The sequence below is a fragment of the Pongo abelii genome, chromosome 2 (assembly GCF_028885655.2).
Source record: "Pongo abelii isolate AG06213 chromosome 2, NHGRI_mPonAbe1-v2.0_pri, whole genome shotgun sequence".
Lineage (NCBI taxonomy): Eukaryota > Metazoa > Chordata > Mammalia > Primates > Hominidae > Pongo > Pongo abelii.
In genome coordinates, this window is record NC_085928.1 from 32347251 (window position 1) to 32358182 (window position 10932).

The 10932-nt window shown below is 36.2% G+C and overlaps 1 long non-coding RNA gene across 1 annotated transcript; it reads right to left on the reverse strand.

Annotated features, from left to right (window-relative positions):
- Positions 1–1040: 1040 nt before the first annotated feature.
- Positions 1041–10863, reverse strand: LOC129058487 (uncharacterized). Its single transcript, XR_008523618.2, has 2 exons — positions 1544–10863; positions 1041–1424 (listed from the first exon to the last, which is right to left on the reverse strand). It is a non-coding gene; the product is annotated as an uncharacterized LOC129058487 (long non-coding RNA).
- Positions 10864–10932: the final 69 nt, after the last annotated feature.

Below are 10932 nucleotides of genomic sequence, written 5' to 3' on the forward strand. Positions count from 1 at the left end.
TTATCAAGAAGCTGCTGATCACCAGTATTGGGTTTCTATCTACTGGGAGACTATCTTTGCCTGGCATTGGCTGTGACCAATTACTATTTTAGAAACACACTTAACAACCACCTGACCATCACCTGATGGTTGCCTGACATTCTTGGTTGGTATTGGAGAGGGTGGCTCTCCTGCCCTGCTCATGTCTGACTACCTACTGTAACATTCAAATGAAGAGATACTATCCTGTCTTTTCCCACTATCCTGGTCATTTGGAGGTTTCTGTCCTATGCGGAAGAAGGAGGGGATGCTACATGAAAGTAGGTCAAAGAAAGAAGAACTCAGTAAAATCCAGCTTTAGCAATAAAATGCAGGAGCCAACTAAACCATCATATAAGCAGAGCCAAGTTTTGACTGCAATGTCAACCACAGAGAGTAACTTTGCTGGAATGTCTAAGGGTTTCCAGTGGTCTGGTGGTGAGAGAGACAAGTTAGGCCTAAATTTTGCTAGCTCTGATTTCTGTGTTTTGAATGCGTTTCTTGGAAGTAGAATCTAATTATCTTATTTCCATGGACTATCTTCTATCAAATCACTGAAGAAACCTCTAGTTACATTTCAGTTCTAACATTTAATATACCTGGCATCTGGGTAGCCAAAAGATTGCTTTACCATAATGTATTAGTCAACTTTCACACTGCTATAAAGAACTGCCCAAGACTCGGTAATTTATAAAGGAAAGAGGTTTAATTGACTCATAGTTCAGCATGGCCTCAGAGGCCTCAGGAAACTTACAATCATAGCAGAAGGTGAAGGGGAAGCAAGACACTTCTTCACAAGGTGGCAGGAAGGAGACGTGCCAAGGAAAGGGGAAAAGAGCCCCTTATAATGCCATCAGATCTCATGAGAACTCACTCACTATCATGAGAACAGCATGGGGGAAACTGTCCCCATGATTCAATGACCTCCACCTGGTTTCTCCCTTGATGCATGGGGATTACGGAGATTACAATTCAAAATGAGATTTGGGTGGGGACACAAAGCCTAACCATATCACCATATATAAATATGTTTATTTATGAGGTTTATTAAGTGTTGTTTGGGTTTGAGAGTACTAGTCTCTCTAAACACCGACAAATTCTATACCAATTTATCAATAAACAGAAGGGGCCAGGCACGGTGGCTGACGCCTGTAATCCTAGCACTTGGGAGGCTGAGGCGGGTGGATCACTTGGGGCCAGGAGTTCAAGATCGGACTGACCAACATGGTGAAACCCTGTCTCTACTAAAATTTAAAAAAATTAGCCAGGCATGGTGGTGCACCTGTACTTGCAGCTATTCGGGAGGTTGAGGTGGGGGAATCGCTTGAACTTGGGAGGTGGAGGTTACAGTGAGCTGAGATCACGCCACTGCCACTGCACTCCAGCCTGGGCGACAGAGTGAGATGCTGTCTCAAAAAAAAGAAAAGAAAAAACAAAAAAGAAAGAAATAGAAGGGTTAACTATAGATAAAATTGTAGTATTGATTTATATCTGATACAGCTAGATTAGAAAATCACTCTTGTACCTGAGACCACAATCGGTTTCTTCACATATGCAGGCACTGGAAGTTACATATGTAGATAGTTGGGTTTGCAAAGCAGGTATATTCTTCATTAGTTGTCCCACTTCCAACTACACACACAGCTCAAGAGGAAAGGCCACTTATGGTCAATAAGCATGAGCATATTGATGGTGGCCATTAGAAAAAAAAAAGTGAAAATCAATGTAAGTCAGTCTCCCACTATCACACCAGTCATATAAATCACTCTTCCTACTACAGAAAACATCAAGTGAGAAGCAAGAAAATGGTTAATGGTTTCTTTGCAAAATTATCGTTTGAGTCTAAGTTCTTGTTTTATGAACTAAATAGAAGATGGAAAGGGGGAAAGGATGGTTTCCCTTACAATGGTAAGAAGGTCAGTAACTTTCAGCGGATTAACCCGAATTTATACCATGAACTGAATGTTAATTTTTTTAAATTAATGAGTATAAAATCTGCATCCTACCTAATAATTTTAATAGCACTGTTCTTTGTTTCTTTCCTCAGACTTTGTGGTAGATTCATTCCTTTATTTATTAACAGATACTAGGGATACAGTGGTATCTTTGAAGAAAGCAAGATATTTCAGGAAAGAAACAAGTGAGCAAAGAGCTTCAATATACTGTGGACAATGCTGCAACAGAGGAGGAGGATGAGAAGGCTCCAGAGGTGGTGATACTTAAAAAGAAACTTGAAGCCAGGCACAGTGGCTCACCCTTGTAATTCCAGCACTTTAGGAAGCCAAGGTGGGCAGATCACCTGAGGTCAGGAGTTGGAGATCAACCTAGCCAACAATGTGAAACCCCTACTAAAAATACAAAAATTAGGCAGACGTGGTGGCAGGCATTTGTAATCCCAGCTACTTGGGAGGCTGAGGCATAAGAATCGCTTGAACCCAGGAGGCGGAGGTTGCAGTGAGCCGAGATGGCGCCATTGCACTCTAGCCTGGGAGGCAAGGATGAAACTCTGGCCCACACCCCCCAAAAAACTTGAAAGATGAATAGCCATTAAAGGGGCAGGCAAAGAGAGGGGAAAGCATTCAAAGCAGAGACAGCAACATGCCTAAAGTTGTGGAAAACTGATAGTGCTTCAGGGAGCTTCAGGGAACAAGAGTGGTTTGCCTGGAAATTAAGGGACATGGGAAAGTTGGATTTCTCCATCTGCCTCAATTATTATTGTGCCACTTCCTTCCTAGGACAGCACTTAATACTTTGATGCAAATTACTCCTTAAACCCTCTTTCCCCTTCTAGATCAAGACAATAAAACAAATATTATTCTTCTTGGCTTTCTTATTCTTTTGTGGCTTTCTCCTACTTTCACAAAGAGGAAAGTACATTCTAAGACTGTCATTTGTTTCTTTGTAGCCTCTTCCTTAATGTCTGTTGGTGAGGGGTTGGTTCTTATACATTTATATTTTCTTGTGTTTAAAGGGTAAGCACAATTTTTCCATATGTATATTTTAAATTATTTACTATTGGGCCAATCCTTAGGCATATTTGCAAAAATTCTTTCTTAGAACTTTTACTTGCCCAGCTACACTTTAAATTCCATGAAATCAAAAGAGAAATTGTTTCATTAGGAAAGCACAGGTAATGATTGGACTATACTTGAGAATTCAGAATATATAAGGAAAACAGTACGAAATGTGATCATGGAAAATTAAGCGAGTGTCACCTGATTAAGAGCCTTGAACTCTTCATAAAGAAGTCATTTGAAGGAACTAACATAATCACGTCTGTGTCTTAAAAACATTTGTGGGGAATGGACTTTAAGAGGAAACATTGAAAACATGGAGACTAATTATTAAATCCTACAATATTTATGGGAATACGTTACTAATTTTTAAGTAAAATGGGGCTAATGGGAGGAAACAGAGAAAGAGGAGTGGGTTTAAGAGTCGTTTGGAGGTCAGTTTCACAGGATATTGTTCAAAAGAAGGAGTGAGTGAGGGTAGTGAAGTATAGAGATCTTTGCTGAGGTTAGAAACACAGCAGGAAAAGGAGTTGGGGCAATGAGTAAGAAAAAACACTGAATTTAATTTTAGACATTTTTAGCATTAGGCTCCTACAGGACAATCAGATCACAATTCATTTGGAACATTTTCAAAGCTTATATAAAAGATACATTGGGAGTGGATCTAATTTTTCAATAACTGACAAAAATTACCTCAGAAATGCAACTGCTGTGTCAAGTGTATTTGGTGTGCAAATGTTCTCTTCTTTTTTGTTTTCAAGGAGTGTGATTATAAGTCGGTTATTTATGTGGTTTTCTATAATCTTACTAACATGTTACCTTTACATTGGGGCAACTTAGAATAGACTAAAGAGTAATTAGAGAAATGCTTCTGCAATCAAAAGTAAGATTTTAAAAGGCTAGAGGTGGAATATAAAACAAAAAATTCTTAGCAGAAAGATAGACTATTTCAGTCAAACCTCCTTCACTTCCCTCTCATTTGCTTACTCAGTGCCAGGACATATTTTTATTCTGTCAAATCTCATGTAATGTTTCAAATGAAACATTGGGTTCTGACACTTGAACATATATTCTACAATAAGATAAAATTTTCATAGTTAGGATCTCTTTTTTGCAGATTCTAAAATAAGAAGAATTGAAATACTAGAAGAGAAATGTATTCTTAAATATATAAATCCAGAAAATGGCCAATCTCTTAAGATTTTATGAGTAGTCTACTTTCATGGACTATTATCAAGAATTATCTAAGAATTACTCAAAATTAAATTGCAATTATCTACATGACTGAAGACAAAGTCTTAAAATGCTGTATTGTTCTTCAGGGCATTAAAAATTAGCAACTGTATGTTCTCTGCATCTCTCTTGATTCATGTAGGCAATGTCATCTACTGTTATAGGGAAGCTATTCCCATGCATTAAATATTGCATTTCCCAAAGTAATAAAATTGTATGTCACAAATTTTTTTTTCCAGGTTAGGCAGATTTCATTTCTCAGATGATACTCCCAGGAGACCTCTCTTTTGGCAGCGCAAGAGAAGGATGAATTGACGTTTATCTAAATGCCCAATAGTCTAAGAAATGGAAAATAAATAGATAAAGGCTATTACAATATAGAATTCTATCAAAGCTATGAATTCCTAATTAATAACTTTAAAGTTTCCTGAAGAAACTTTTGCCTTGAAAGAATAGATAGACCACTATTCCCTATCACAGCATATAGGCTTTTTTTTTTTTTTTTTTGAGATAGGATCTCACTCCCATCACCCAGGCTGGAGTGCAGCAGGACCATCAAAGTTCACTGCAGCCTCGACTGACCTCCAGGGCTCAGGTGATTCTCCCACCTCAGCCTCCCATGTAGCTGGGACTACAGGTTCATGCCACCACACCCAGCTACTTTTGTTGTTGTTGTGGTTAGAGATGGGATTTTACCATTCTGCCCAGGTTGGTCTCAAACTCCTGGGCTCAAGCTGTCCGCCAGCATCTGCTTCTCAAAGTGCTAGGATTACAAGTGTGAGCCACTGTGCCTGGTGGAGACCCAATTTACATAAATATGCTGTGTGTTGAAAATGAGCAAACAACTGAGTATTAAATCATAGGTTCAATATAAAGTAATGATTTGGGTGTCTCAAAACAATAATTTACTAAAGAAGTTCATTTTGTGTTAAAATGTATACTAGTTCATTAGGCATATGGAGTGATAAGTTTATTTAACTAGGCTTTAATAAAAATAACAATATACATAAATTTTTTAGGTAATAATAGGTTTTTTTAGGTCATAATACCTAAAAAATATCAAATGGAATAAAGGAAATTAAACAAGAATTTTCTTCCTTCCATCCTGCCAGCCAGTCCTCACCTTTTATAGCTTCCCAGTTTTCTCTTCCTCAACCCACCAAGAAGAAACTACCGTTATCAGTTATTAGTGTTTTGTATATTCTATTCAAAAAATCCTTTAGATATACAAGTTTATATGTTATCTATCTATCTATCTACCTATAATCTTTTTAACACAAATATCCTATTCTATAGTCTAATTTTGTTTGCACTTAATATATCTTTAGTATCATTTCATATCAATGAATAAAGAACTACATTTTGCTTTTTATATTGCAAGCTTGGTGTTCCTCCACCATATGAATGAGCCATAATTTTATTTTATTTGTATAGATTTAAGGGGTACAAGTGCAGTTTTGATACATGGATATATTGTGAAGTCTGGGCTTCTAGTGCAAACATTACCCAAATAGTGTACGTTGTACCCATTAGGTAATTCCTCATTTCTCACTACCCCCATATCCTCCCACCTTTCTGAGTGTCCGGTGTCTATTTTTGCACTATCTGTGTCCATGTATACACATTATTTAGCTTCCACTTATAAGTGAGAACATGCAGTATTTGACTTTCTGTTTCTGAGTTATTTTACCTAAGATAAAAATGAGCCATAATTTTAGAAATGGCTTTTTCTTAAATATTATACAAGTTTGGTTAGAAACTATGCTGGCTTTTAAAGGCTCAAGAGTAAAAAATTCCACCTGCTGTCAACTCAATCTCAATTCCATTGCATTTCTCTGAAGAATTTCATAAACAAAGGAAGAGTTCCCTCCAAAATGTAGGGGTCTTGGATACTCTGCTCTGCCTCAGGGAGCTTTAAAATCTTGAGAAAACAGCCTCCCAAAACACTTAGATCCTTGACATGCTAAAATGAAAAAGTCAGTAAAATTATTGATGGATATTTCTTCCATCTTAACACTTAATCAGTACTTTCAAAATGTTTTATGTTGAACATGTATTAATTCAATACTTGGTCTTTATAAACTGCATAATAAAATAAAGAACTTTAAGAAGATTGTAAAGTCAGGGAAAATTTTTGGTCAGAGGATGTTCCTGCATTTGACAACTCACACGAGTCACAGATACCATCTATAGGCCTCTGCCTATTGCTTAATAAAATGGGATTCTTGAGTCAGCAAGTAAATTCCTGAGATAGTCTACGGGAATTTCTTGTGTCCTTCTCAGATTCTTATTTTAAGACCATCAGCGGGAATTATTTACCACAATGGAACTTAGGGAGAGAATTCATCTCAAAAAATTTACTCAGTTCCAAGCTTGTAATGTCATAAATCCACAAAGTCAACACCTACTAAGAGAGTTCACAAAGCATTGTAAATAACAGAGTGTAGAGTCCCCACTCTTCTTAGCCACTTAATTCTCAGAAGCTCCACAAGCTGACATCCAAAGATTCAGGCTTCTCCAAGACATCTTGGTTTAAGACATAGCCCACTCCTCTAATTTAATAAAATTTAAATTGTTTGCTTAAATTTTTAAAGTTTTTATTTTTTAAAAATTCTGGCCTCTTCACTACCCCTAAATTTAGATTCTTTGTGGGACTTTGTGTTTCTCAGACAATGCTTTTCTATTTGTTTTCCTCTTTACTCATGTACTTTATCATTTAACAGCATTTACTGAAAATATTACTGGAACTTGATAATGTAGAACTATATTTTGAAGGGTTACAAATAGAGGAAAATAATTTAGTGTGTCTGCAAGCATACTTTATTTTGGTAGAAAAAAAAACATACCTAATCAAATTCAGTGTAGCTAGTACCTGAAGTGTGTCACCTTCCCAATAATACAGCCTTCCTTGTACTCCATGTTGACCCAGGATATCATAAAAGTTTCAGCCTGGGTTTCCTTCCCTTAGATGCCATTGCATGTCAACTCTACTCGAATGCTTCTCTGTCTTACAGTAAGGCCTACTGAATTCAAAGCCAGAGACCAGGGCCCTTTCCCAAATCTAGATCCTGCCTCCAGGACTTTCTGTCCACAGATCTGCTGTGTCTAGGAAGTTCTCCTAACGTCCTGCACTTCAGAATTATCTGCAGTACTGCTTCACCCACTGGGCTAAACCTCCTGATATCAATATACATATTACATTTATGGGGGCCTGCTATGTCCATTAGGTACTATGCATTGAGCCACCCATTGGGACAGTCATCTGAGGCAGCTCTGTAGCAAAATGCGTTTGCCCAGGTCCTTCCCCACTTTAAAGATAAGTCTTTGGCTGGAACTTGGTTACCCATTTCTTAACAGCTTGCATTGTTCCAGTTGTAGCATATTTCATTCCTGAATCTACCTGAGTTACCAAAACAATATTTGAGGAAATCCTTCGTAACAACTAAGTCTCCCTTTTCTGGCCAGGCACTCATATCCTGGGCTGGCAGTATTACAGCTGATAAAGCCATGTTCTCAAGGAAGATACTCTTGATTCCCCAAAGACAGAACTGATTGCCTGTACTCTTTCTGTCATAATACCTTCTATTTACACAAATAAGCACTTTTCATATTATTCGTAATTGACTGTCAAAAATTGTACTCTGCTCACCATTATCGTAGTTGAGTGCCAAGCACATTGCCTGGCATGTAAAAGTGCTCTGTAAATATTTGCCAAATAAACAAATGAATGAAAGTTGGAGCTTAAGGAGAAAGCATAATCATAGAGAGGGATATGTGAGCAAGCAGAGAGCAATAGAGATGCAACATAATCACCACAGATAATTTCTCCAAAAAGGTGTTTGTGTTAGAAGTTAATCTGGCAGATAATCATGAGGAAACCTTGTATAAACTTGCCCATATATGGCAATAGAATAAGTGGTAATGAGTGAAATGGATTCTGAACTAAAGAACAGGGTAATTTGTGAGAGAAAAATGTGTTATAAAGAACAGTTGGGGAAGGAATATAAATGCATTTTATCACAGATTGTTTCATAGGCACTAACATGCAAGATGGCAAAATGATATTAAAAGAATAGATAATTGTATGTGCCGTGTGTGTGTGTGTGTGTGTGTTTCTTTTTAAAGTAATGGCTTTAATGAAAACAACTATGATATAATGTTAGCTGGAAACCAGTGATGTAAAAATGCATGCATGATACAAACAACACCACAACTGCAAAAAAAATGTGTGGGGTGAAAAAGAAGGGAAACGTCTCAAAATAGGAACAGAATTATGTGTTTGTTGAAAGAACTATGGGTGACGTATTATACTTTTTAGTATTTTCCAAAGTCTTATTTAATAAATGTATATTACTGTAATCATTTACAGTTTTTATCCTTTTTTACATAGATTAATTTATTGAACATAAAAATGTAGTTCCCATAGCAACTGGACAGGTTGCAAATCTGTTTCCTTGAGTAAATACAACATTAACCATTAACTCTTTCAAAACAATATGAATGAAACTCATCCTGAAATAGTTGTTAGTGCCAAAACCAATCGTATCACCATGCCTTTAAGATGAGCACTAATTATTTTCAAAGAAAAATATTTTAATATTTTAAGATATATGAAGACAGAGGTTGGCATTTTTCACTTCTCTATATCAAGTGTCTCCAAGAAGTATGAGTACCCAAACGTGTTGAATAATGGTCCTTATCTATCCTTTTCCATCTACAAATGCACAACCATGTATGCATATGCATAAACACATAACACAGACACACATATGTCAAGGGTCATATATGAGTCCAGAGCTAGTTTTGAAAAGGGAAAAGTATATAAATAAGGTTTAATTGGGCAAATAAACTATATAATCTCTATAAGCATACTCTGTATAGGGGTCAAATAGAAGATAAACAATATATCTGTGGACATATTTACATGTATATGTATGAAATGTATACATATATGTAGCCTTGCATTCAAGGATCTAAGTATATCATAAAATATATCAGATTAAATATTTCTTTACTTTTATTTTTTAAATAGTAGCGAAACTGAGATACTTGATACTAGCACAACTTCTACGGTTTAAATTGTATCCATCTTGCTTTTAATAATAGGGTTACAGAATTTTAAAAATCAAATTATAAGCATTTGTATGAATAAAATAGCTATTGTTTCTGGTCATAATATCATAACTAAAATCACAGACAATATGACTTCAGGCAAATGTCAATTGAAAGATGGTTCAACTTACATTAACAGAATACTGACCTCCGGAAAAATTAGTAGAATATCAATTACTAGAACATCCTCCTTTTAATTGTAAATATTCATTATGACCATCTTGTGCGAAAAACATATCTTGAATTATAATAGCTTCTGTAATGTATTTTCTGGCTTCAATAATTAAGTTTCAAACCCACAGAAATTAATTGGGTTTGATAAGAGAACTTCATAGAATAAAAATTTTTCAAATATAGATGAAATAATGTAATGAGGTTAAAATTTACTTTAAGACTTATTTAGAAAATATATACATATCAGAATATCATAAGAAACCCATAGAAAAATTAGAATTTTGGCCAGGTGCGGTGGCTCACGCCTGTAACCCCAGCACTTTGGGAGGCTGAGGCAGATGGATCATGAGGTCAGAAGATCGAGATCACCCTGGCCAACATGGTGAAACCCCGTCTCTACTAAAAATACAAAAACATTAGCTGGGGTGGTGGCGGCACGTGACTGTATTTCCAGCTACTTGGGAGGCTGAGGCAGGAGAATTGGTTGAACCTGAGAGGCGGAGGTTGCAGTGAGCCGAGACTGCACCACTGCACTCCAGCCTGGGTGACAGAGTGAGACTCTGACTCAAAAAAAAAAAAAGAAAAAAAAGAAAAATTAGAATTTTGCTCTTCATGTAGCTGATAAATATGATATTAATTTTACTAAATCACTTATAAAACATTTAGACAATTGACTAACAAATAACAAGTTAACATTTACATTGCAGTTTTTTCACATCATAGAATTTTGTTTCTTACTTATGTCACACTTTGATTCTGGTGTTAATCATCCCTGTGTAAGTGACTTTCCAATATGTGGTGATTCAAGGACCTAGGGTTCTTCCCTTTTGTCGCTTCATCTCATAAGGTCTTGGAGCTCCTCCACATATATTTGATAAATGGGAGAAAAGAGCATAGGGAAGACACATCTACATACTTTGTAAATACATTTGCCCAGAAGTGATACCGTGTATACCACTGCCACTCACATTCCACAAGCAACAACTAATCACACAACCCATTGTGTTGCAAGAGTAGTATACAGTCCCAGGCTAGGAAGCCACTTCCCAGCAAAAACTCAATATTACAGAAGGAAAATGTAAATTTTGGTGGATATATCATCATATCTACCTCCCTAGCAATGATAATAACAATCTTTTATTAATATTTGCTTACTTTAAGAAAGATATTATATTATTTGATGTGCTTAATATATATAATTGAACAACTCTATGGGCTAAGAAATGTTCTTGTAACTATATTATACATGAGGAAATAGGCACAGGCAATGTTCCAGAATATTTTTTATGAAAGGACTTTCTTATGGTAGAAATTTAATCTCACTCTAATTTTTCATTAGAAATGATAATTTTCACTTACATATAATATCAAAAGGTAGTGT